We start from the raw sequence: 27,651 nt of genomic DNA, 5'->3' as shown, positions 1-27,651 counted from the left end.
CCCCCTCACCCACCCCCCCAACTCCCCAATTTATCTTATCACTGTTGTGTAGCGCATGAAATTGGGAGCCCTGTTACTGGTGCCTCCAAGTTATGGGTCCATCAGGAACCATGGGATCCACACGACTCTGTGATCAACTGGAAAAACAGCATTTGCGTCCCACACTATTTAACTCTTCTTGCAGTGACAATTACTGTGCACGTGCCACTTCCTCCTTTCCTTCTTCCTTCCTTCCTTTCTTTCTCTTTCTTTTTTTTAAATTAAAATTAAAAAAAAATTTATATTGGAGCATAGTTGATTAACAATGTTTTTTTCGTTTCAGGTGTACAGCAAAGTGATTCAGTTACACATATACATGTGTCAATTCTTTTTTGAATTCTTTTCTCATTTAGGTTATTACAGAATACTGAGCAGATTTCCCTGTGCTATACAGCTGGTCCTTGTTTGTTATCTATTTTAAACGCAGTTACTCTGTTCATGTCAATCCCAAACTCTCCCAATCTATCTTAAATTATAGAATTTTAGATTGCTTTTACTTAACTCATAGAGTAATATATATTCATTGCAGAATTTTTTTTAGTAAAGAAAATAATTTAGAAAAAAATTAAATCATCCATAAACATACCTCAGCACCATCCTCACCGATAACATTTGATATTTATAGCTTGAATCTTATTTTGCTAGAGTATTTAGAAAATGTATATGGGTTGAATGTATTTTGGGGGGATACTAGGTAGTTTTCATTTTCATCTTTATGCTTAGTGATTTTCTTTCTTTAAACAATGAATACACTATGTGTTTAATTCTAAAAGATAAGATGATTCAGTCACATCCATTATTATCCTTTAAGATAAACTTACACAAGCAGAATTTCTGGGTCCAAAGATAGACATGTTTGTAAGGCATTTGATAAACAGCTTAGATTTGATAGCTTATCTATTTGATAAACAGGTTGTGTCCACTTTCTCTCCCATTAGCAGTATACAAGATGTGCTTTCCCCTCTTGTCTTGAAAGCCTTGGGGAAATTGTTTCCCTTTGTCATTATTTATTAGAGAAGAGTTAGAAAATAAAGATGTGTAAACATTAAGGAAACAGTGATTAGTGACAGAGGCACTCAGTGATCGTCAGTGCTGAAATTTTAGTGATTCTCTTTAAGCTAGAAATACATGGTATGAAGTGCGTGTGTGCACGTGTGCACACGTGTGTCCCATGAGAATCACATAGGCCAACGCCAGTGCCCTAGACCAGGAGGTGGGGAGTGGCAAAGCCCAGATTTCACTGCTCGTGGCTGTTGGAATGTCCTGGCTGGGATGGCCAGTCCTGCTCGTGACCCCGGGGTCGGGAGAGCGGGCTCCAAGGCCTGGCTCTGGGACTCTGAGTTGTAAGACCGTCAGTAAGTCATTCAACCTCGGAGCCTGCTTTTTGCCTCTTGTTCTTGAGTAGATGACTCTTGTGGCTTTTTCCAACCGTAGCTTTGTATGATTTTATGTTTTAAATGAGGCAGCCCCTCTCACGACAACGCCCCTGTTTAAAGCTCCAAAGTTGAAACATCCCTGTTATTTCCACGGTCCTCTGCTCTTCCATCACAGAGATGCATGTATTTTGCAACCCTTGACTGGTGCCAGAAGAGTATCTTTTAGACTGATACCTCAAGGATGGAATGGGAACGGAAAGTCATTAAGAGCGTGGAAGAACAAATTAATCACCTCTGCTGTGTGAATATGCTTCAGCATTCACGGATTTTAATGCTCGGGTGCAACGTGAAGTGTGGTTCACTGATGGTGTTATTCTTCTTTTCTCCTTAAAAACTTGGGAGTACAAACAAAGCTATTAAGTGATTTAGTAATTTGAAAGAGCTTTAATGAATCCATTTAGTTAGGCAAGGAGAAGCCACATGTAAAGGCTTGGTTTCAGATTTCTATTGGTTGGGAATCTTTCCATTAAAAGAAAACACATCTCCAAGAGGCTTAAATATTAAAAAGGAGTGTATAGACTCAAATAACCTCAAAGTCCATAGATCAGGAAGACATCAGGCATGGTTTGATCCAGAGACTTAATGTCATCAGCCAAGACTTTGCTTCTTTCCATCCTTCTCTGTGCTGTCTTTGGGCTAAAGCTGGCTCCTCCTGGCTCAGGAGATGTCTTCTTCTTCTTCTTTTTTTAAAAAAATATTTATTTATTTATATTTTTTGGCTGCATCAGGTCTTCGTTGCAGCATGTGGGCTTCTCTCTAGCTGTGGTGCTTGGGCTTAGTTGCCCTGAGGCACGTGGGATCTTAGTTCCCTGACCAGGGATCGAACCCGCATCCCCTGCATTGGAAGGTGGATTCTCAACCACCTGACCGCCAGGGAAGTCCCGTAAGATGGCTTCTAATACCTCCCCCAGGCTACGCGCTTGATCACTTAATTCCAGTAGGAAAGAGCATGACTTTTCCCAATCTTAAAGTTCCCTTTGGACCGGCTCAGGTCCTAGGCTCACCTCTGCATCATTGCCATAGTTAGGGGAATGGAACGTATTGCTTGGTTTTCTTAGTCTGTTCGGACCACTATAACGGGACACCACACGCTGGGTGACTTATGAACAGCAGAAATTTAGTTCTCACAGTTCTGGAGGCTGGGAGTCTGAGATCAGGTTGCCAGCCAGCATGGCCGAGTTCTGGTGGGGGCTCTGTTCTGGGTTGCTGGTGGCCGTTTTCTCCTCGTGTGGCAGAGAGGCAAGTCAGCTCTCTGGGGCCTCTTTGATAAGGGCACTAACCTCGTTCACGAGGGCTCCCCCTCATGACCTGATCACCTCCCAAAGGCCCGCACCTCCTGACACCATCACCTGGGGTCTTAGGGTTTCAACACATGGATACTGGGGAGACACATCAGCCCCCAGCATCACGTGAAGCCAGTGTTGGAGAAGGGGCGGGGTGGGGGGAGACTCTACAACAGACATGGAGTATGCGTCTTCATTCTGATTTATTTTCTCGCCTGGATAATAGAAGTGGGTTTTAGGAGATGGTGTCCTGCTAACCTGACTCTGTGGGGAAAAACAGCACTGCTTAAAGTCCTCGCCTGATTCCATGGTGTAAATCCTCCAACGGTAGCTGATTTCAGGCTACAGCTGCTTCAACATCAACTTTCCTGAGTATTTAGCAATTGGAGAAAGTGGCCTCTGGCTTCACTACACCTTTGGGAGCGTCTCTGTAACTTGCAGCTGGCTGTACCTGGTTAGCCCACCCAAGCTGGCAGTACCCGCAGGCTACAGCTACCTGATGTCAGGCAGAGCTTGGAATTTCCTAAAGGGTGCTTTCCTGGTACTTCGTGAAACTTTTTCTTCCTAGAGGGTGATTTCAGGCTGCACTGAAGCATGTGATGACTGTGGCCGTGCAGACCTGAGGGCTGGGGGTCTGTCCTCTGGTTTTTCTGATGTCGTTTACGGGCCGTGCTGACTCTGATTAGAACCCTCTGGTCTTGAAACATCTTCCAGTGATCCCTATGCATCACACCCAGCTGTTCGGTTTAGATCCAAGTGTGATGCCCTGCACAAATTAATTTGTCCTCGATCTTGAGGCTCCTTGAAATCACGATGCTTTTAATCTTTCCCATCCCATGGATATAGATTTTTCTTAATGGTTAGCCTTCCTAGACTAGATAATGAATAAGGCCACTGATCGAGTCTGAATCAGTATGCAATTGTATTTTAAATGCAGCATGCATCTCAGGGCTGGGTTTTACTGCACTCTTAACCAAGGTTACACAGGTCTGCCTTAATAGATTAAAAGATGAGAGGGCTGTGAAAGCTAATTTATCTGAGACCACGATGGAGGAAATGATGTGTCTCCTTCTGCCACCTCCTCCCTCTTCCAGTTTCATAGCAAGTATCGTTTTGAGCAAATCTGAGGCCCTCAGTGTCTAGTCTGCCTCCCCACTTCCTCCCCTTTGTCTTAAAGGAGGAGGGTGACAGACTCTGGGACCTCACAGGCTAGCTTTTCTTGCAGGGAGAGGCGGAGTCCTCAGTGAAGAGGGCAGTGTTCTGACAGAGTGACTGTAGACTCTAGTGCCTACCTCAGGACCTTTGCACATGCTGTGCCCTCTGCCTGGGACACTCTCTCTCTCCATGTCTCAGCATTGAGACTCTTTCTCATCAGTCTCTAGGAGGGACACCTCCTCAGAGAGGCAACCCCTGACCACACTCTTTAAAGTGGCTCCCCCTTGGGGGAGTGGGGCAGGGATAAATTAGGAGTTTGGGATTGACAGATACACACTAAGATATATAAAATAGATAAACAACAAGGACCTACTGTATAGCACATGGAACTACCTCAATATTTTGTAATAACCTATAAGGGAAAAGAATCTGAAAAAGAATATATATATTCTGTACACCTGAAACTAACAAAACATTTTAAATCAATTATACTTCAATTAAAAACAAAGGTTAAAAAAATAGCTCCCCCTTAGACTTCCCACCCTTTGCTTTCACACATTCTTAGTTCTTATTCTATTTCCTCCTCGGTTTTGTGAGCTGAGATTGTCTTGTTTGCATGTTTGTTGTCTCTCTCTCCCACTGGAATGTGCACTCCTTTGGGGCCAAGACCTTATCTTTCTCTCCCTCTTGTTCACCGATGCATCTGCGCTGTAGGTGGGCCACACGTTTGAATGGATGAGTAAATGGCTGAGTGAAGAGCTGTAGTTCTCCACTTCCAGGAAGCCTGACCCGGGCGAGCTTTCTCTCCCTCCACGCGTGTGAGACTCAGCTTCCTCATCTGTAAGATGGGCGGCCTGCCCTCAGCCTGGGTGATTTCTGGAGAAACCTGTTTTCTTCTTCCCAGTTTGATGATTTTGGTTGCCACGCCCCCCTCCCGCAGTCTCTCCTGTTGGTTGTCTGTGCGGCTGGCCTCTTCCTGCTGTAAACTGCCTGCCCCTCATGGAGGGCACAGATGACAACAGGGAGGCTCCTCTGTGGCCTGTGTGACCGGGGCCAGGACACGTGCACGTGCCTTACACAGTGGACGGCTCAGGCAGGGGCTTCCCTGTCATCTCAGAACACGAGGTTGGATGGCACGTCGCCATTTGGGGGAGGGCTTCATTTTATTTAAAAAAATTTTTTTATAAAAACTTAAAAAAATATATATTATGATTTATTTTTTATTTTTTTAATATTTTGGCCATGCCACACAGCTTGTTTCCTGACCAGAGATTGAACCCGGGCCACTGCAGTGACAGCACTAAATCTTAACCACTAGGCCACCAGGGAACTCAAATTTATAAATTTTTAAAGGTTATTTTCCACTTACAGTTATTACAAAATATTGGCTCTATTCCCTGTGTTGTACAATACATCCTCGAGCCTATTTTACACCCAGTAGTTTGTAACTACCACTGCCCCACCCCTATATTGCCCCCACTTCCCCTCCCCACTGGCAACCACTAGTTTGTTCTCTGTTTCTGTGAGTCTGCTTCTTTTTTGTTGTATTCACTAGTTTTTGTACTTTTTAGATTCCATATGTAAGTTATATCTTGCAGTATTTGTCTTTCTCTGTCTGACTTATTTCACTTAGCATCATGCCCTCCAAGTCCATCCATGAGGATGCAAATGGCAAAACTTCAATCTTTTTTTATGGCTGAGTAGTATTCCGTTGTATATATGGACCACATCTTTATCCATTCATCTGTTGATGGATGCTTAGGTTGCTTCCGTATCTTGGCTATTGTAAATACTGCTGCTGTGAACAATGGGGTGAATGTATCTTTCCGAATTAGTGTTTTTGTTTTTTTCAGATATACCCAGGAGTGGAATTTTTGGGTCATATGGTAGCTCTATTTTTAGTTTTTTGAGAAACCTCCATACCGTTTTCCACAGTGGCTGCACCAATTTAGGTGTAGCTAGGAAGGTTCCCACCAACAGTCTAGGAAGGTTCCCTTTTCTGTACATCTTCTCCAATATTTGTTATTTGTGTTCTTTTTTTATTTTTAATTTTTTAATTTAATTTTATTTATTTTTTTATACAGTAGGTTCTTATTAGTCATCAATTTTATACACATCAGTGTATACATGTCAATCCCAATCGCCCAATTCATCCCACCACCATCCCCACCCACCCCCGCCGCTTTCCCCCCTTGGTGTCCATACGTTTGTTCTCTCCATCTGTGTATCAATTTCTGCCCTGCAAACTGGTTCATCTGTACCATTTTTCTAGGTTCCACATATATGCGTTAATATACGATATTTGTTTTTCTCTTTCTGACTTACTTCACTCTGTATGATGGTCTCTAGATTCATCCACGTCTCTACAAATGACCCAATTTCGTTCCTTTTTATGGCTGAGTAATATTCCATTGTATATATGTGCCACATCTTCTTTATCCATTTGTCTGTTGATGGGCATTTAGGTTGCTTCCATGACCTGGCTATTGTAAATAGAGCTGCAGTGAACATTGGGGTGCATGTGTCTTTTTGAATTATGGTTTTCTCTGGGTATGTGCCCAGTAGTGGGATTGCTGGGTCATATGGTAATTCTATTTTTAGTTTTTTTAAGGAACCTCCATACTGTTCTCCATAGTGGCTGTATCAATTACATTCCCACCAACAGTGCAAGAGGGTTCCTTTTCTCCACACCCTCTCTAGCATTTGCTGTTTGTAGATTTTCTGATGATGCCCATTCTAACTGGTGTGAGGTGATACCTCGTGGTAGTTTTGATTTGCATTTCTCTAATAATTAGTGATGTAGAGCAGCTTTTCATGTGCTTCTTGGCCATCTGTATGTCTTCTTTGGAGAAATGTCTATTTAGGTCTTCTGCCCATTTTTGGATTGGGTTGTTTGTTTTTTTAATATTGAGCTGCATGAGCTGTTTATGTATTTTGGGGATTAAACCTTTGTCCGTTCATTTGTTTGCAAATATTTTCTCCCATTTTGAGGGTTGTCTTTTCGTCTTGTTTATGGTTTCCGTTGCTGTGCAGAAGCTTTGAAGTTTCATTAGGTCCCATTTGTTTATTTTTGTTTTTATTTCCATTACTCTAGGAGGTGGATCAAAAAAGATCTTGCTGTGTTTTATGTCAAAGAGTGTTCTTCCTAAGTTTTCCTCTAAGAGTTTTATAGCGTCCGGTCTTACATTTAGGTCTCTAATCCATTTTTGAGTTTATTTTTGTGTATGGTGTTAGGGAGTGTTGTAATTTCATTCTTTTACATGTAGCTGTCCAGTTTTTCCAGCATCACTTATTGAAGAGACTGTCTTTTCTCCATTGTATATCCTTGCCTCCTTTGTCATAGATCAGTTGACTATTGGTGCATGGGTTTATCTCTGGGCTTTCTATCTTGTTCCATTGATCCATATTTCTGTTTTTCTGTTCGTATTTTCTATTTCTTCCTGGTTCAGTCTTGGAAGGTTATACCTTTCTAAGAATTTGTCCATTTCTTCCAGGTTGTCCATTTTATTGGCATAGAGTTGCTTGTAGTAGTCTCTTAGGATGCTTTGTATTTCTGCGGTGTCCGTTGTAACTTCTCCTTTTTCATTTCTGATTTTATTGATTTGAGTCCTCTCCCTCTTTTTCTTGATGAGTCTGGCTAATGGTTTATCGATTTTGTTTATCTTCTCAGAGAACCAGCTTTTAGTTTTATTGATCTGTGCTGTTGTTTTCTTTGTTTCTATTTCATTTATTTCTGCTCTGAGCTTTATGATTTCTTTCCTTCTGCTAACTTTGGGTTTTGTTTGTTCTTCTTTCTCTAGTTCCTTTAGGTGTAAGGTTAGATTGTTTATTTGAGATTTTTCTTGTTTCTTGAGGTAGGCTTGTATACACTTCCCTCTTAGAACTGCTTTTGCCGCATCCCATAGGTTTTGGATCGTCGTGTTTTTATTGTCATTTTTCTCTAGGTATTTTTTGATTTCCTCTTTTCGTTTCTTCAGTGATCTCTTGGTTATTTAGTAACGTATTGTTTAGCCTCCATGTGTTTGTGTTTTTTACGTTTTTCTTCCCTGTAATTGATTTCTAATCTCATACCGTGTGGTCAGAAAAGATGCTTGATATGATTTCAATTTTCTTAAATTTACCGAGGCTTGATTTGTGACCCAAGATGTGATCTATCCTGGAGAATGTTCTGTGCGCCCTTGAGAAGAAAGTGTAATCTGCTGTTTTTGGATGGAATGTCCTATAAATATCAATTAAATCTATCTGGTCTATTGTGTCATTTAAAGCTTCTGTTTCCTTATTAATTTTCTGTTTGGATGATCAGTCCATTGGTGTAAGTGAGGTGTTAAAGTCCGCCACTATTATTGTGTTACTGTCGATTTCCTCTTTTATAGCTGTTAGCAGTTGCCTTATGTATTGAGGTGCTCCTATGTTGGGTGCATATATATTTATAATTGTTGTATCTTCTTCTTGGATTGATCCCTTGATCATTATGTAGTGTCCGTCCTTGTCTCTTGTAACATTCTTTATTTTAAAGTCTATTTTATCTGATATGAGTATTGCTACTCCAGCTTTCTTTTAATTTCCATTTGCATGGAATATCTTTTTCCATCCCCTCACTTTCAGTCTGTATGTGTCCCTAGATCTGAAGTGGGTCTCTTGTAGACAGCATATAGATGGGTCTTGTTTTTGTGTCCGTTCAGCAAGCCTGTGTCTTTTGGTTGGAGCATTTAGTCCATTCACGTTTAAGGTTAATTATTGATATGTATGTTCCTATGACCATTTTCTTAATTGTTTTGGGTTTGTTTCTGTAGGTCCTTTTCTTCTCTTGTGTTTCCCACTTAGAGAAGCTCCTTTAGCATTTGTTGTAGAGCTGGTTTGGTGGTGCTGAATTCTCTTAGCTTTTGCTTGTCTGTAAAGCTTTTGATTTCTCCATCGAATCTGAATGAGAGCCTTGCCAGGTAGAGTAATCTTGGTTGTAGGTTCTTCCCTTTCATCACTTTATATATATCATGCCACTCCCTTCTGGCTTGTAGAGTTTCTGCTGAGAAATCAGCTGTTAACCTTATGGGAGTTCCCTTGTATGTTATTTGTCGTTTTTCCCTTGCTGCTTTCAATAATTTTTCTTTGTCTCTAATTTTTGCCAATTTGATTACTAGGTGTCTCAGTGTGTTTCTCCTTGGGTTTATCCTGCCTGGGACTCTCTGTGCTTCCTGGACTTGGGTGGTTATTTCCTTTCCCATGTTAGGGAAGTTTTCGACTATAATCTCTTCAAATATTTTCTTGGGTCCTTTCTCTCTCTCTTCTCCTTCTGGGACCCCTATAAAGTGAATGTTGGTGTGTTTAATGTTGTCCCAGAGGTCTCTTAGGCTGTCTCCATTTCTTTTCATTCTTTTTTTTTTTTCCTATTCCACGACAGTGAATTCCACCATTCTGTCTTCCAGGTCACTTATCTGTTCTTCTGCCTCAGTTATTCTGCTATTGATTCCTTCTAGTGCATTTTTCATTTCAGTTATTGTATTGTTCATCTCTGTTTGTTTGTTCTTTAATTCTTCTAGGTGTTTGTTCTTTAATTCTTCTAGGTCTTTGTTAAACATTTCTTGCATCTTCTCGATCTTTGCATCCATTCTTTTTCCAAGGTCCTGGATCATCTTCACTATCATTATTCTGAATTCTTTTTCTGGAAGGTTGCCTATCTCCACTTCATTTAGTTGTTTTTCTGGGGTTTTATCTTGTTCCTTCATCTGGTACCTAGTCCTCTGCCTTTTCATCTTGTCTGTCTTTCTGTGAATGTGGTTTTTGTTCCACAGGCTGCAGGACTGTAGTTCTTCTTGCTTCTGCTGTCTGCCCTCTGGTGGATGAGGCTATCTAAGAGGCTTGATGGGAGGGACTGGTGGTGGGTAGAGCTGGCTGTTGCTCTGGTGGGCAGAGCTCAGTAAAACTTTAATCCACTTGACTGCTGATGGGTGGGGCTGGGTTCCCTCCCTGTTGGTTGTTTGGCCTGAGGCGACCCAACACTTGAGCTTACCGGGGCTCTTTGGTGGGGCTGATGGCGGACTCTGGGAGGGCTCACGCCAAGGAGTACTTCCCAGAACTTCTGCTGCCAGTGTCCTTGTCCTCACGGTGAGACAGAGCCACCCCCCGCCTCTGCAGGAGACCCTCCAACACTAGCAGGTAGGTCTGGTTCAGTCTCCCCCAGGGTCACTGCTCCTTCCCCTGGGTCCCGATGTGCACACTACTTTGTGTGTGCCCTCCGAGGGTGGAGTCTCTGTTTCCCCCAGTCCTGTCGAAGTCCTGCAATCAAATCCTGCTAGCCTTTAAAGTCTGATTCTCTAGGAATTCCTCCTCCCGTTGCCGGACCCCCAGGTTGGGAAGCCTGACGTGGGGCTCAGAACCTTCACTCCAGTGGGTGCACTTCTGTGGTGTAAGTGTTCTCCAGTGTGTGAGTCACCCACCCAGCAGTTATGTTATTTGATTTTATTGTGATTGCGCCCCTCCTACCATCTCATTGTGGCTTCTCCTTTGTCTTTGGGTGTGGGGTATTGTTTTGGTGAGTTCCAGTGTCTTCCTGTCGATGATTGTTCAGCAGTTAGTTGTGATTCCAGTGCTCTCACAAGAGGGAGTGAGCGCACGTCCTTCTACTGCACCATCTTGAACCAATCTTCTATTTGTGTTCTTTTTGGTGATAGCTCTTCTGACAGGTGTGAGGTGACATTTCATTGTGGTTTTGATTTGCATTTTTCTGATGATTCGTGATGCTGAGCATCTTCATGTGCCTGTTGGCCATCTGTATTTCCTCTTTGGAAAAATGTCTCTTCAGTTCTTTTTCCCATTTTTTAATAGGGTTGTTTGTTTTTTGATGTTGAGTAGTATGAGCAATTCAACTAGCTCATACTAGTGTATATATGTTGGATATTAATCCCTTATTGATCATATCATTTGCCAGTATTTTCTCCCATTCAGTAGGTTGTCTTTTAGTTTTGTTTATGGTTTTCTTTGCTGTGCAAAAGTTTTTAAGTTTAATTAGGTCCCATTTGTTTATTTTTGCTTTTATTTCCTCTACTTTAGAGAATGCATCCAAAAAAATATTGCTACAATTTATGTCAAAGAATGTTATTCCTATGTTTTTCTCTTACGTTTAGCTTTTTAATCCATTTTGTGTTTATTTTTGTATATGGTGCTAGAGAATATTCTAATTTCATTCTTTTACAAGTAGCTGTGCAGTTTTCCCAGCACCATTTGTTGAGGAGACTGTCTTTTCTCCACTGTATATTCTTGCCTCCTTTGTTTAAGATTAATTGACCACACGTGCATGGGTTTATTTCTAGGCTTTCTATCCTGTTCTGTTGATCTCTGTGTCTGTTTTTATGCCAGTACTGTACTGTTTTGATGACTGTAGCTTTGTAGTATAGTCTGAAGTCAGGGACCCTGATTCCTCTAGCTCCGTTCTTCTTTCTCAAGATTGTCTGGCTATTTGGGGTCTTTTGTGTTTCCATACAAATTTTTAAAGGGGGAAGGGCTTCATTTTAAGGACTGTCAGTCAGTCCACAAGTCAGGTCCCCCAGGGTAGCTGTAAGAGGTGGACAATCAGGGGTTTGGAGAGTGGGGAATTTCAGAACGAATCCAAGACTCTCAGGTGAGGCTATGAATCTGTACAATCAGCCAGGGTCTGAGAAAAGCTTTGGTGGAGATGAGCTGAAGGACTCTCTTGGCTTCCTACCAACCCCTCATTCCCAGTGAGAGGCAGTGTCGTGTGGTGGTTACAGCACGTGTTTCAGTTAAGAGGGACTGCCTGGTTCAAAGTCTGGTGCTTGCTGACTCGCTGTGTGATCTTGAACACGTAGCTTGGTTTTCTCATCCAAGAAATGGATATAATGAGAGGACTGGATTTATAAATTTGTTTCTATAAGGATTAAATGAGGTGAATAGGGCCTGGCACTTAGAAGAGGATAAATAAATGTTAGTTGATGTTGGTTGTTAAAATAACAAAAGTTGTTATTTTTATTGGGACAGCCTGGCTTCTAAGACTAAACTCAGAGCCCCAGGTAGAGCAAGGGACCTCCCTGATGGTTGGGCTACCCTTTGGGACATCCCGGATAGAGAACCATCTTCTCTCTTTTAATCAGTCTTTAAAATTTTTTTAAAAATCTTTTTTTCTTTCAGTTTTATTGAGTATCATTGGCATATAGCACTGTACAAGTGTAAGGTGTATGGCATGATGTTTTGATTTACATACCTCATGAAGTGATTATCACATTAAGTTTAGTGAACATCCATCATCCCATATAGATACAAAATTAAAGAAATAGAAAAAAGTTTTTCCTTGTGATGAGAACTCAAGATTTAGTCTCATAATAACTTTCATATATAACATACAGCAGTGTTAATTATATTTATCATACTGTGCATTATATCTCTAGTACTTATTTATCTATTTTTTGAGTCAATATTTTTATAGATTATACTCCATTTAAAGTTATTATAAAATATTGGCTATATTCCCTGTGCTGTACAGTATATCCTTGTAGCTCATTTATTTATACATGCTAGTTTGTACCTCTAATCCTCCACCCCTATTTTGCCCCTCCCCCACCCCCCCCCCCCCACTGCTAATCACTAGTTTGTTCTCTGTATCTGTGAGTCTCTTTCTGTTACATCATATTCAGTCAGTCTTTTATTTTCTTTATTTGGCCACGCCACGTGGCTTGCGAGATCTTAGTTCCCCGACCAGGGATCGAACCCGAGCCCCCGGCAGTGGAAGCTTGGAGACCTAACCACTGGACCACCAGGGAATTTCCTTATTTTTATTTTACTTAAACTTTTTTTTTTATTGAGTTAAGACCACTTAATATGAAATCTACCTTCTTAATAAAATTTTTAAGTGCATAATTCAGCATTGTTAACTATAAGCACAACATTTTACAGCAGGTCTCTAGAACTGAATCATATTGGATGAGGGAAACAGAATAGAGAGTCCAGAAATAAACCCACACAAACACAGTCAACTGGTCTTTGACTGGGGCACCAAGGCCACACAACAAATGGCGCTGGGAAAACTGGATATCCACATGCAAAAGAATGAAACTGGAATCGTATATCATACACCAAAATCAGCTCAAAATGGATAAAGATTTAAACATAGACCTGGAACTATAAAACTCCCAGAAGAAAGCGGAAGGGGAAAGCTTCATGGCACTGGGCTTTGCAATGATTTCGGCCTTATAGTTCCACACTGTCCCCAATCTTTGCAAAAATGCAAAGATTTTTCAGGCACCGAGGGCAGCAGGCTGAAGAGTGCTGTGGTTAGATATGGGTTCGACCCTGGGCTCTGCTATTTGCAAGTTGTGTGACCTCTTGTGGGCCTCAGTTTTCTCATCTGTACAATGGGGGTAGACGGACGTATACTGGACGGACATATGCACTTAGGTATCACTGGACTCATGTTTGTGCTGATCAGTGCTCGTTGCCAAGCATCCAGGGGCCCAGGTCTGGTGCAGCAATGCTTGGCGACCCCTCTCTGTGCTGACCACGGCCTGCAGTGCTTGTGGTACATTCTCTGCCCTGTACCTGTAAGGGGAAGTTGAGGGGCCCTCAATGCGCTGACTCATTTTCCAGGGCTTGCCCAGCAGGGTCACGCTCTTCATTCCCTACCATTCCGGGACCAACATATACGCAATCTGTTTTTCTGCTTTAAACTCCTGTTAATTCTCAGGCACTAATGAGGGCCTCTCAGCTCAGGAGGCTGATTAGAAGAGAGGAACTGAGTGGGACAATTCTGATGCCAAAGAAGGGAAGGGCAGCGAGAGTCATAATCGCAAAACAAGCTGGTGTGAGATCAGGCTTAACGTGAAACACGTCATCTGTCAAACACTCATCCTCCGGCCACTTGGAGGGCTGCCCCCCGAGGTTCGGGTCAGGTGGTGTGATCTGGATAATCACTTAGCTTTCTCCCTTTGAAATGGCAAACAACAGACTAGGAGCGAGGGCTCTGGCACTTGTGTAATTTTGTAATTATGATGTCGCACATTTAAGTGGCTCAGAATAAACAGGGCACTGGAATCACAAAAGATGTGTAATAATTGGTGAAATTGATGGTGACGCCGAGGTTGTTCTGGGTGCTGGGAGGGCTGCCATCTTGGCTCGATTTAGCTTTAACAGGGGTAGGTGTTTCTTGCCTTTGGTTTAGAACATTCCTACAAGTTTTCTAGTAGTAAAGTTTTCAATTTAACATTTCCAAAGGCTATTTCTCACGTTTGGAAAGAGAAGGCTTTTTTCTCTGAAAACATTGGCAGTTGAGAGTCATTATCTGTTTCCCCTCGGTCTACACTGGCCAGCTGACCTATGGGGCTGCTCATCACGGGTCAGCAGCAAAGCCCTGTGGCCGAGTGCAGTCCGTACCGCCCGACTGCCACAGTAAGTCCAAACCCTGACTTCTCGCCTCCCAAGCTGTGTGACCCACAGGGTGACTAGCGTCTCTGTGCCTCGAGGTCTTCCCCGGTAATACGTGCAGAGGATCACAATACTGACCTCGGGGGTCCTTTGAGGAGTCAGTGGGACACTTTACTTAGAGCAGTGCTTAGTATATAATAAGTACTCACAGTCGTAGCGGCTCTTATTGATGCTAATAGTTAACATTAAAACAGAAAATCAAATTCCTGAAATAAGTTTATTTTAGAAGTAACACCAGACAAACCGGTTTGCCGGGCAGAAATAAAGACACAGATGTAGAGAGCAAACGTATGGATACCAAGGGGGGAAAGCGGCGGGGTGGGGTGGTGGTGGGATGAATTGGGAGATTGGGATTGACATGTATACACTGATGTGTATAAAATGGATGACTAATAAGAACCTGCTGTACAAAAAGAAAAAAAAAAAAAGAAAGTAACACCATACACTGAACTTCAGTTTGAAAATAAAGAAGTGATTGGGCTGAAGAAAAGCCTCATCTGTGATAGACGGGTGGACACACAACTGTTCCAGGGCTTTTAGGGAGAGCAAACTTTATTTTCATGTAAGATGATTAAGCAGATGAGATAGCTCTTGTGCAGTAAACGTGTGTAATTAAATGCAGGCATTGCCTCTGGGATCTAGGCTCAGGTACACACCATCCTCTGCAGTGGCCCTTTTCTCTTGTTCTCAGGGCCTTTATCTTTGAGCAACATTGATGCTTCCAGGTGGTGGGTCTTTCGCCACCTTCCTTCGTGGCTGAAATGGCTACGATGGAGAGTAACACGGTGAGGAATCCACTGAGTGGGTTTGCGAGCCCTGGGGCGCCTCGTGCAGCCTGGAGAAATGGTGTGTGTCTGAAGGGAGAGTTAATAATTCAAACCAGCGAGGGCCAACGAGAAAGTGAGTGAGCAGCCCCGGGGGCAAGCATCCCAGATCAGAAATGCCGGATGCTGGGCGCTCCCTCGCACACCGTCCTTTATGGCGTGGTCCACGCGTCTGCGGCTCTCTAGGATTATTTTATTGACTTAACATCTCTGGAGAATGTAGCAGCCGGACTACTTTTCCTGGGGGAAGTTTTTATCTCGGCTTTCAATTTTCACTAGTTAATGTACTGTCACTCATGGCCAGGCAGAAACACAAGAAATGAAATCTTTTATTCAACAGATAGTCACAGAGCCCTTTCCATGAGCCAGGCCCATTCTGAGGACTGGGGACATGACAGGGTCGTCCCAAGCTCTGGCCGTCGGAGAGTGCATATGCTCCTTGGGCACATCGGATGCCCTCAACGTGGTGAAAAGGAAGAAATCCACTCACCCAGAGTGGGGCAGAAGCTTGTTGTGTACAAAAGAACAGCAATGAAAGGGGTGCGGATACTTTTTGGGTCAATTAAAAAATCAATAGACTTTTTACAAAAGATCAGTTTTAGGCTGACAGAAATGATGATCAGGAAGTAGAGAATTCCCACAGACCTCCTCTCTTCCCGGCCCACAGTTGCCCCTGTTGCCCACATCTTGCATTAGTGGGTACATTTATCACAACTGATGCACCAACGTTGATACATGATTATTATTATTATTTATGGTCATTAGCTCAATGAATTTTATTTTATTTTTATTTATTTTTTTAATTGAAGTATAGTTGATTTACAATGTTGTGTTGATTATTGCTGTACAGAAAAATGACTCAGTTATACATATATATATACATTCTTTTTCATATTCTTTTCCGTTATGGTTTATCACAGGATACTGAATAGAGTTCCCTGTGCTCTACAGTAGGACCTCGTTGTTTATGCATTGATACATTATTATTAACTACAGTCCAGAGTTTACTGAGGGTTCACTCTTGGTGTTGTACGTTCTATGGGTTTGGACAAATGTATATGACATGTATCCACCATTATGGTCTCATACAGAAAGTTTTTCTGCCCTAAAAATTCCCTGTGCCCTGCTTATTCATCCCTCCCTCCCTTGCCCCACCCCCCAGTAACCACTGATCTCTTTATTTTCTCCATAGTTTTGCCTTTTCCAGAATGTCACAGAGTTAGAATCATACAGCAGGTAGCTTTTCCAGATGGGCTTCTTTCACTTACTCATATGCATTTAAGGTTCTTCTACATCCTTTCATGGCTTGATAGCTCATTTTATCTTAGTGTTGAATCATAACCCATTGTCGGGATGGACCACAGTTTGTTTGTCCATCACCCACTGAAGGACATCTTGGGTGCTTGTGAGGGTGTTTTTAAGCAGATCCCAACAGTGGATATTCCAAAATAGGGCAGCTTTCCTATCTATTGATCCAGGGAGACCCCGGAGAAATCAGGCAGGTGAAACATTGGGGGATGTCTATGCTTTTGGACATGAATTGAGTAATTCACAAGTTATTCACCTAATGCCATCTTGTAGCAAATAGATATTGCTGATGTCACCATACCAAGGAAGTTGGAGGTGGGTCTCAGGGGTCTTTACAACCCACGGTCATTAAATTCAAATATTGCAAAACCTGATTTTCTCAACAGTCTAGCCAATGCCCAAAACACTGACAAAATTCACCAAATAACCAAATAACTAAGAAAATCTTAATAACCAAAGTCAATAGAGCTGGTATGATACAGGGTACTAGTAATTTGGACAATCTTTCTTCCTTTTCTCATGAGCTATACACTAAGAGATCCAAGTGTAGGTAAGAAGGTTGCTGGATGAATAACAAATAAAAAAAACGTACACAAATAGCTAAAGGCTATTTACACCAAGCTTCTATAGCTCCATCTCACTCTGTTATTCATTAGGACTGGTTCCGATCAAGTCTTATAAGTCTTTTTCTCCTAGCAAACAGTGCAGGGAATACTTTGACAAGTCCTTCATCTTCATTAATTTCTGGTTTCCTTATATGTGGCCCAAATCTTCTGTTTTAATTATGCTACTCTTACTATATTATACTACTTCCATTTTAATGAGACTGCTTCTTGAACTCACTAATTTTATAACTAATTACACCAAAATATTGTGCTTTCTCCAGTGTAATCTGCTATTTTATTCATTCATTCTTTTATTCAACACACGGTTATCGTGCATTTACTGTGTTCCAGGCACCAGTCTCAGGGGACATAGTGGGGAGTGAGATGGATAAGAGACCTGACCTTCTAATGGGGCCACAGAAGATAAACATTTTTAATTGGTGATGGTGGGGGGTGGGTAGATGCTGTGTGCTTTAGATTGAATGGTCAGGGGACAGCTTCCATGGAGAAGCGATGTCTGAGCCAAGCCCTGAAGACAGAAAGGGAGCAGGGTGGGTAAAAATTGAAGATTCAGTTCAGCAAAACATCTCAGGGCAGAAATCCGGTGGCTATGGAGTATGGAATATTTTATTTATGCCACTACAAACGCTTTCCTATTTTTGATTTTCTATTTCCTGTTTCCTACTCCATCGGTCTGGGTCCCATAGTGAGGACGATGTGGGGCAGAGCTATAGCTGACCCTCCACAGACACAGAGTATGAGTGGGAAATAAACCTCTGTCATTTGAAACCACTGATATTTGAGGGCTATTTGTTACCACAGCATAACCAAGCCCATCCTGACTGATACATATTTCAAGGCAACATTGAAGACTTCATTCAGTTGGTATTTCAACAAATGTTTGAGTAGCTTCTTTGGCTGGACAGTGTGGATTGCTTAGAATAGCACACAGAACATGGTAGGCAAGGTCCCTACCCTCACGGGGCTTATGGTCTCCTGGGGGACAGGCAGTTGGGACATGGGCCTGCTTGGGTTGTGGGTTTTCTACAGTGGTCATCAGCAGCCTGTCCAGTAGGTATAGAGAAGGTGGGCTGTTGGTTAACCTAGGGGTTGGGGTCTTGCCAGGCTGATACCTGGGGAACAGAGGGAAGAAAAGCTTAGGATACACTGACAAGAGGGTAGTTTGGAGGGCGGAGTCCAAGCTCTGTGGGTAAGGAAATGAAGAGAGGAAGGGGCTTGTCGGGGGGTGGGACAGAGGAGAAAGAAGAGGCTGGGCAGTAGTAGGGCTTCATGTGGCTGAAACAAAGAAATCAGACGAAATACAGGTTTTAAATTCTCAAGAAAAAATTACCAGGAGGCAGGAACAGTAGCAGGAATGAGAATTAAGAGGGGACCTCCACTACTTCGGGTTCTCTGGGGACCAGGAGTCGTTCACGCTGCCATCTGACTCGAGTCTTCTCAGCTCTAAACGTCAGACCATCCTCGGGAGCCTATGACTTAATTAATGCCACTATTTCCGGGTGCTGGAGCCCCCGCTGTTATTGAGAGAATGCATGTAAAGCATTCCACAATGGAAAACTTTTGATAGAGATGAGCTCTTTTCCCACTGGCTTCGTCGCCCCTTCAGCTTTTCTTGCCGACTCCCAAACATCTCCACCTTCTCTCTCTCTCCAACGGTGCACGCTTCTTGCAAGAGAACAGAGATGTATCCTTGTTCTTTTCCCAAGAATCCAGTCCCCCCAAGTGTGGTTCCCTCTCTGTCCTGCATCTCATGGAGGCTGTGTTTGGGGTGGGCTGATTCGGAGGGGAGACGAGTGATGGAGGAAGGGAAGGCGGTGTCCTGTAACACTATTCGTTGTCAAAACACACGTTTCACCCGTGGCTCTGAAAGCCATGTTCTTTTTTATCTGCGTGACTCATTATGACAGATATGCCATGTGCCGAACAGTTCCCATTTGGAGATTGAATTACCATCCTATTCAGCTGACACAAAGCAGTTCCTGGCCGGCTCGGGCAGTCCATGAATAAGTAAATAGTCTTCCAGCTTGAAGCCGAGCACAGATATCGGAGGAGGCTTGGAGAGGCTGGCGTCTACGGGGTACAGGAACTGGCGCTGGCTGGGGGGCAGGCAGCCCAGGCTAGCCCGTCTGATACACTAGGGCACTGAACCCCAGCATCTCGTAAGTACCCGCTTTGGGGGATGGGGAAGGGTCTGCAGGGTTAATGAGATACGGCTTATTCACAGAGGCAGGAAAATCACCCTCCTGGACTGGGCTGGCTCAAGACTGGAGAACTGCCCTTATGCTCTGAGACCCAGGTAGAGGTATCTTGCAGCCTCGGAGACTGTGATCCTTCCCGGTTTCAAAGCCTTTGGGTCTCACTTGTGGCTTCGATCCCTGTTGCTACCCTGTACTCATTTACTTCCAGATCTGTCCCCAGGCCAGCGTCAGGGCTGCAAGGATCCTTTGCACCAAGGGTCGGTTCATTGGGTAAATTGTGAGCAGGACACTCGGAATAAATATACTGTCCCTCAGGACAAAGGCAGCTGTTCAACTTGCTGAAGTGCGGAGCGTTCCTTATTTGTCCACTCAACCTGACTTCCTCAGGAAAGCTCCGCTCCAAGTGAGACCATTTGCTTTTGCTCATTTGAGCATCACACAGTGGGCGTTACGAACAGCACATATTTAAAGTTGCAGTGTCTCCGGTGGACGTTTTTACCTTTGTTTTGTATTCAGTTTGGGGACAGCATTTGCCAATTCTTCAAGCCCAGCTTGTGAGACTGGGTTTAACACTGTGAAGTTTTCAGGTAATGAATATAACTAGAGAATGAATGTCATTGTAGTATTTTTATATCATGTAAGTGCAATATTTGTTGAAATAATATGTGTGAAAATGTCAGGAAGCTTGTGCTGTCTGTTAGATCCTATGTATTGTGTGTACGTATGTATTTTATGTTGGAGTATAGTTGGTTTACAATGTTGTGTTAGTTTCAGGTGTACAGCAAAGCGATTCAGTTATACATATACATGTATCTATTCTTTTTCAGAATCTTTTCCCATATAGGTTGTTACAGAGTATTGAGCAGAGTTCCCTGTGCTCTACAGTAGGTCCTTGTGGATTACCTATTTTATTTATAGTAGTGTGTACATGTTAATCCCAAATTCCTAATTTATCTCTCCCCGCCCCACCTTTCTCCTTTGGTGACCATAAGTTTGTTTTCTAAGAAGGCCAGTGGATTCTATTCTATTTTTTCTATTTATTCTGGTATTAACTGGATAGATGAAATGAATGGAGTGTATTCTGAACATTAAGTACCGAGAACTGGATTTTCCCTCGTGGCAGAAGGATTTATTCCGTACTCTGTGATAAACATGTTTATAGGGCAAAGCAGGTGAGCAGTGTTTTCAGTGGCTTGGCATTTGATAGCAGCAGTAAATTGTGCATTAATAAATCATTGCTTTTCTTTCCCTATTTGCCCCAGCAGTTCTGTTAATTAAAACTTTGTATGAAGTGATCGTTGAGCCGTACATCCAATTTTACTTCAGACGCATTAGAGTTGGTTATGCACATCCCCTCAAAGGTATTATCTTGCCGGACCACTTTTGAATTAATAATAAGCATACTTCACATGCAAGCATGTAGAGGGTTTTTTTGTGCTTTGTAATCATTAGCAAGCTCTCCAGTCAGTCTGGTGAGATGCAGCAACATTAGAGCCGCTTAGCCCCTGTTAGGAGTGGGCTGGGGAAAAGGCGCAGAGAGAAGAAAGGTGGCTGAAGATGCGTGATCCCAGAGCCCAGAAAAGTGAAGGAAGAGAAGCGGTGAATTTACTTCATCTATGCAGAGAGAACCCAAATTCACTGAATGCATTGAGAAGCTAGGAATTATTGTCCTACTTATTTTTTCCCTTTCACAGAATTAGGAAATATTTGCACAACTTGCAAGTTATCATGGTGTCTTGTATTCTTTTTTTTTTATGTCATCCTTAGCCATTTCTCTTAGAGAGACCTTGTTGGAAGGTCTTGGGGGATTTGCCTTAAGAGGAGTTGGTCAACACAGATGCAGTGCTTCTGCCGGTGGGATTCTCACTGGAGATCTCTGTGCTTTGAAGCACTTTCCATTTGGCCCACTTGATGGTGTATAGAGACCACCCTGTGTTTTCACGGCTTAGTTTGTTGTTCAGTTTTAGAGCAAGATCGTGACAACTTGGTGGATGTCTGTGGGGCTTGTCAGTGGTGGGCTCACTCCAGGGTCATTGCAGGGAACTGAACATTTTGTCATGGAAGTTCCCAATGTCACCATATGGAGGTCTTTGCCCTTGGATGATTGTTTTCTACCAAAATGGTATTTCCAGTCTCCGGCCTGGCTTGAGGGTCGTGTGGGGAAATGCCCAACTACTTCCGTCATGCATCGGGGCTGGGGTGGGGTCTCCACAGGCAGCCTCTGTTAATTTCTCTGTTTTCAATATGGCACTCCACTGCTGTGAGCTCTTCCTGCTGCCTCTTTGTCCTGAGATCTGCCATTAACTACGTCCAGGAAATAAACCTCCAATATCCTGTCTAGACACCTTCCCCTCACATCTCCTTTGCACATCATTCTAAATCTTATTAAAGTCTAGCTTGAATTCAAATTACACATGCATGTTCCAGCCTCCCCTGTCAGACTGTGGGTCCTGGAAGGACCCAGTCTTACTGATGTTTGGGTCTGACAACCGCCAGGAACTTCATAGGTACTCAGAAGATGTTTGCTATATTGAAATAAACTGAATTTTGGTCCTATGGACTGTTTTTCAGTTCCAAATTCCAGGCTAAAGCCCAGCTTTCTGTTAGTTCTTCCACTCGCCCATGCTGCTTACCTTGAACCTGAGACACTTTCGAGCTTTTGGATGAAACCTAAGATAATTCAACATATCATCTTATTCTGCAGTTCTAAGAAGTTTAAAGACATTTTATTAACAAAATAAGGGAGAAGTAAAATAACTTCTGATTTTTTCATTGTTTATGTCAACCTGAAGGTCTACTGAAATATGGGAATTTTTGTTTCTAATATTTGGCAGAAAGATGGAAATTTCCCAAGAGTTTGCTACATGCAGCATGCTCGTTGGGTTTTTTTTTTTTTTTTTTTTAATTTATTTTTGGCTGTGTTGGGTCTTCGCTGCTGCGTGCAGGCCCTCTCTAGTTGTGGCGAGCGGGGGCCACTCTTCCCTGCGGTGCACGAGCCTCTCAGTGCAGTGGCGTCTCCTGTTGTGGAGCACGGGGTCTAGGCGGGTGGGCTTCAGTAGTTGTGGCATGCGGGCTCAGTAGTTGTGGCGCACAGGCTTAGCCCCTCCACGGCATGTGGGATCCTCCCCGACCAGGGCTCCGAACCCATGTCCCCTGCATTGGCAAGCGTACTCCTAACCGCTGAGCCACCAGGGAAGCCCACTCGTTGGTTTTTATGTTGATTTTTATTCATTAATTTGACCTACAGTAACACTTCTTATAATCCTCTGGCATCAGTCATGTTGATATAATTAAGGGAATGTATAGAGCAAGCCTGGATGTTGATTTGGGTCTCCATTCTGTCCCTCTTGTCATCAGCTGGTGGCATGTCACAATTATACAAAGAGGGATAATTAGCCCTACACGCAATTTCTCTTGTCACATTCAGGAATGTGGAACTCTACTCAGAGAGTCATGAAAGCTTAGTGTCAGGGTATGTGCATATTTTTGTGTTATTCTACACCAGGACATTTGGGTGAAGGAAAGGAAAGTGTCAGCCTGGGAAGATCACGAGTTAAGTCTCAGCTATGTCACTTACTTAGCCCTCAGCGCTATGAACTAGAAAGTAAGAGCATATTCCTTGACTTTGCCTGTGTCTTAGGCACAGAGGAAGGTGAAAGAGGCAGAAAAGCCAACTCATAAGCCATTCTTTGTGATAGAAGATTATACCCTTCTTCCTACAGTTTAGAAATGACCCATCATACCGGAAGCCTGAGGGTCCAGAAGACACATTTGATCAGACCCAACCTTTGGAAGACCCACTTGGGAATTTCCCACTTTGTGTCCTGACACCTGGAACCCAGCAGTGGAACTTTGTGTTGAGTTGTCCTTTCTTCCATCTGAGGCTCTACCCACTGCATCACTCAGGGCTGTGTCCATTTTTTCATTGTTTAAGGGTCTATTCAAGACATGTTTGTCAAGGCCAACTGTATGTCAACTAGGTGGGGAGGTCAGAACAGTGACCAAAGCAAATGTCTGTGCTCTTGTGGAGATAGCAGTGTCGTGGGGGAATGGCAGTGCAAAGGTCCTGAGGCAAGAAAGAGCTTGATGCATGAAAAGTCTGTCTGGATGCAGATGGGGAAGAGGTGGAGAGGGGCAGCCCATTCAGGACCTTATAAGCTGTGTTAGGATATAGATTTTAGGTCTTAAGAACAATGGCCAGCCAGTAGTGACCGATTTTACATAGGAAAGTGACATTTGATCAAAATTCGCCTCCTAAAAGTATCACCCCAAATTCTGAGTGGAGATGGAAGCAAGTGTGGTAGCAAGGAGAATTAGGAGGCCACCAGATAGCCCAAGGAGTGGCCGTGGTGCCTCGGATCAGGGTATTGGTGGTAGAAGTGAAGGCCACCGGAGACATTGCAGATGAGCTTGGGCAGTACAATCTGCCCGTCATTGCGGTGGATCGGGGCGGACGAAGAGTGAGAGGGGTCACGAGCATGATGTCCAGAACTTTGACATGGACCACAGAGTGCGGGGGGAGAGGCATTTCCTACGATGAGAAAGACTGAAAGAGAATTAGATTCGTGGGGAAGATTCATTCAGATTCAGTTTTGTGCTGAAACTCCGATTTGAGTTTGAGTTACACCTAAACACGGGGCAGGTGGGGGATTGGGGAGGAAAGCAGCGGTTAGATGGCCAGGTCCAGAGTGCAGGACAGAAATCTGGGCTGGCTCGATCATTCCTTTATGTGGGGTTCAGGTTTGAGGGTTCCTGGGTGGAGCCTTGGTCTGAACACAGTAAACATGGTGGTAGGGGTCAATGGGGACGATACAGGTGCTGATGGTAGACCTGGTAATGGCGAAGGTGATGGTGATGGTGGTGGTGGGAATGGACCCAGCCAGGATGTGTTTGTTAGACTTAAATTCACACCCAGTCCTGTGATTTCTATTTTCTGTGTTCATTTTCCCTGGCAGGAAGCAGAAAGAGTCTGTATGTGAAACTAAGCTGTTTCAGATATAGGATATACACTTGGTAACCATCCGTTTGCTATCACTCTAGAGCCAAAACCTCCGCAACATTTAGTTAATAAAGGCAGGGTCCTTGGAGGTGGGAAGATGCTTGGATAATATTCCAGACCCTTTATCTTTCATCACGATCAATCTAACACTACTTGTTTCTTCAATGGATATCATTTATAAGAAGAGGCGTTTATCTGCACGCCCTCAACAGACAAATTGTGTCATTAAGAACACTTTCAAAGAGGATACGTCTCAGTTGAGTGATGCGGGTTATTATTTGTGTGTAATTTTTTCAAGTTCATTTATTCTACCTGGCCTGGGGGACCTAGAAGTTACTCGGTTCTCTTAGGGGTAACAGGCAGGTTATTTTGGGAGCTTATTACTTTAGGTTTTTAAATTTGGTCATTCTGGGGTTGAAAGCTACAGAGAGGAGTGATGTGCATGTGTGTGAATCTTTCCTATATTTGGAATGGGCTGATCTTTTTTTTTGATAGATCGTTGGCTGCTTGGAATTGCAGATGCACCATTACGTTATTGCATTTAAATTTAGCTCTTGTTCTCACTTTGGAAGGGGATGGAATGTTTGAATTATTTCACTGTGAGGGGAAAGCAATTAGAATACAGATCCCGGTGACTTATCGAAATAGGAGATGTAGCCAGCGAGTCTCAGAGGGGGCTGCATATTGACTCAGAGGACAAGGCTCTTGAGAGTACCTTCAACGTGGAGGACATTAACATTTCCTTCAACACACCTTGACGATCAATCACTGAGGTTTAAGTTCGCCTGGGGCAGCACATATATAAATCTGTCGTGATCATTATTTTCAATAGGATTGTATCCATTCTTTTAAACAGGGACCAGGGCCCCTTTGTGTAATGAAAACATTAAAATGTTTATTCCTAGACCCAAGTTGGAGAAATTATGTCATCAACAAAACTTTCATAGAGGTTGTGAATGTGTGGAAACATCTTTAAAATCATTTTCCTTTGTCAGATTTCAAGGGCAAGAGATGTTCCTTGAAGTCACATCTTAAAGAGGTGTATAAAGTAAAAGGTTAAAGTCTCCTGTATAACTTTCCCATCCCTGGTCCCCATCCATAATCACTATTAACAGTTAGGTGTTTCCTTTTAGAATTTTCAGACCCTTTCCCATGCATACACAAATCTACATGCAGACATAATGTCTTGATATATAGTTATCTATGCATATACAAAAGTGGGATGTATATATGTGTGTGTGCATACATTTACGTGTATATGTATCCAAGTACCTACACATACTGCTCTGTGACTTTTAAAATTCATTTTCCATGACTCAGTCAGGAAATTGATATATTCAGTTTGTAAAAACCCAAGTGTCTTTGACTCTCTCCCTTTCACCAATCTCACCAGTGTCATCAGTTTGGTCCTTCTGGACCTTTTTCTTACACACTTGTGTGTGTGTGTGTGTGTGTGTCTAACAGCCTGACTTTGTACATTAGAGGCGTTCAGTCAATATTTGCTGATACTGGGGGTCATTGACGCTGGGAGGAAATGGACCCACCATCCACTGGCACTTGGGCCACCCCATCTGTTTGTTTACTCCACCTCTTAGATAAGTTGTATCATTCCTGTCTCCTGGAGTTGGCTGGCTGTTTACTCAATGCCCTGAGCTCATGGAACAGACATTCTATCCAAGCCCTGAGTAGGGTCAGAGAGAGAGAAATTTTGTCTTCTCTGCTTCTGTGGAGAATTTTGTGACTCTCAGCCTGGGGAAGGCATAGCCTAAACCTATCAGCCTGCCCAGTATTTCCAGAGTGTTCTACAGGTAACCAAATAGACAAATACAGTCAGCCAAGCCCAGATACAGTCATAGTGTTACTGGGAAAAAATATAATTCTTTATTAAAAAATTATAAGTAGCACATTAACCAATGTTTTCATGGTAGTAATATGAAGTTTCTCTTTTCTCAGGAAATAAATCTGTACCTTTCATCTTTATTAGGTTAATTATTTCACGGTCGACCAATATATTTTTCAATCTTTTTTTATTATGTAAGTTTCAGGTGTATAGCATTATAGCTCGGCAACTGTATACACTACAGAGTGGTCACCACTGAGTACAGCTACCATCCTTCAGCATATAGTTGACCCCCTTCTTCACTCATTTCACCCTCCCCCTAGACCCCTTTCCCCTCTGGTAACCACTAATCTGATCTCTGTACCTATGAGTTTGTTTCTGTTTTATTGTTTGTTTGTTTGTTTCTTAGATTTCACACATGAGTGAAATGATACGGTGTTCGTCTTTCTCCATTTGACTTATTTCGCTTAGCATAATGCCCTCAAGGTCCATCCATGTTGTCACAAATGGCAGGATGTCATTCCTTTTTTTTTTTAATGGCTGAGTAGTATTCCATTGTGTATATGTACCACATCTTTTTCATCCATTCATCTGTTGATGGACACTTAGGTTGTTTTCATACCTTGGCTATTGTAAATAATGCTGCAATGAACATGGGGCTGCATGCATCTTTTTAGATTCGTGTTTCCATGTTCTTTGAATAAATACCCAGAAGTGGGATAGCTGGGTCATATGATAGTTCTATTGTTAACCTTTTGAGGAATCTCCATACTGTTCTCCATAGTGGCTGCACCAATTTACATTCCCACCAACAGTGCACAAGGGTTCCCTTTTCTCCACATCCTCTCCGACATTTGTTATTTCTGGTCTTTTTGATGATAGCCATGACGACACATGTGAAACTGGACAGCCACAAGCAAAAGAGTGAAAATAGACCACTGTCTTTCCGTATACATAAAAATTAACTCAAAATGGATTAAAGACTTGAATGTAAGACCTGGAGCCATGAAATTCCTAGAAGAAAACACAGGTGGAACCCTCACTAATATCAGTCTTAACAGTGTTTTTGTGGACCTCACTCCACAGGGAAGGGCAACAAGAACCAAAATAAACAACTGGGGAAACGTCAAACTAGAAAGCCTCTGCGCAGTAAAGGAAACCATCATCAAACCCGAAAGGCAGCATACCGAATGGGAAAATATATTTGCAAATCATATATGTAATGAGAGTAAATATCCAAAATGTATAAAGAACTTAGGCAGCTCAATAACAAAAAATCTGATTAAAACATGGGCAGAGGACCTGAACAGACATTTTTCCAAAAAAGACATACAGATGGCCAACGGGTACATGAAAAGATGCTCAACATCACTGATCATCAAGGAAATGCAGATCAAAACCACAATGAGATAAAATTTCCTTTTTTCAATATCATGATGTCCATAAGACACACATGCTTGTTTAAGGAAAAAGGGGCAGTTATTAGGTGGGACACAAAAATGGCAAAACTTGTGA

The 27,651-nt window shown here is 42.7% G+C and overlaps 1 protein-coding gene and 1 long non-coding RNA gene across 15 annotated transcripts in view; one reads left to right on the top strand and one right to left on the bottom strand.

Annotated features, from left to right (window-relative positions):
• Positions 1-27,651, top strand: part of RIMBP2 (RIMS binding protein 2) — a 338,226-nt gene that overhangs the window by 102,441 nt on the left and 208,134 nt on the right. Inside the window, exon 1 of one of the 14 annotated variants that reach the window (XM_082418180.1) lies at positions 19,113-19,258. The exons of the other annotated variants lie outside the window; for them this stretch is intronic. The gene's annotated coding sequence lies outside the window, so the exon portion shown is untranslated. Of the gene's footprint in view, positions 1-19,112; positions 19,259-27,651 lie in introns of those variants that run through there. 14 annotated transcript variants of the gene reach the window in all.
• Positions 9,382-18,975, bottom strand: LOC309640108. The gene is made up of 2 exons (XR_014252033.1): positions 18,473-18,975; positions 9,382-17,607 (listed from the first exon to the last, which is right to left on the bottom strand). It is a non-coding gene; the product is annotated as an uncharacterized lncRNA (long non-coding RNA).

This window comes from Balaenoptera physalus (assembly GCF_965194825.1).
Source record: "Balaenoptera physalus genome assembly, chromosome: 12".
NCBI classification, from domain to species: domain Eukaryota; kingdom Metazoa; phylum Chordata; class Mammalia; order Artiodactyla; family Balaenopteridae; genus Balaenoptera; species Balaenoptera physalus.
Note: the sequence above shows the minus strand (reverse complement) of the source record. Positions and strands in the feature narration are given on the sequence as shown.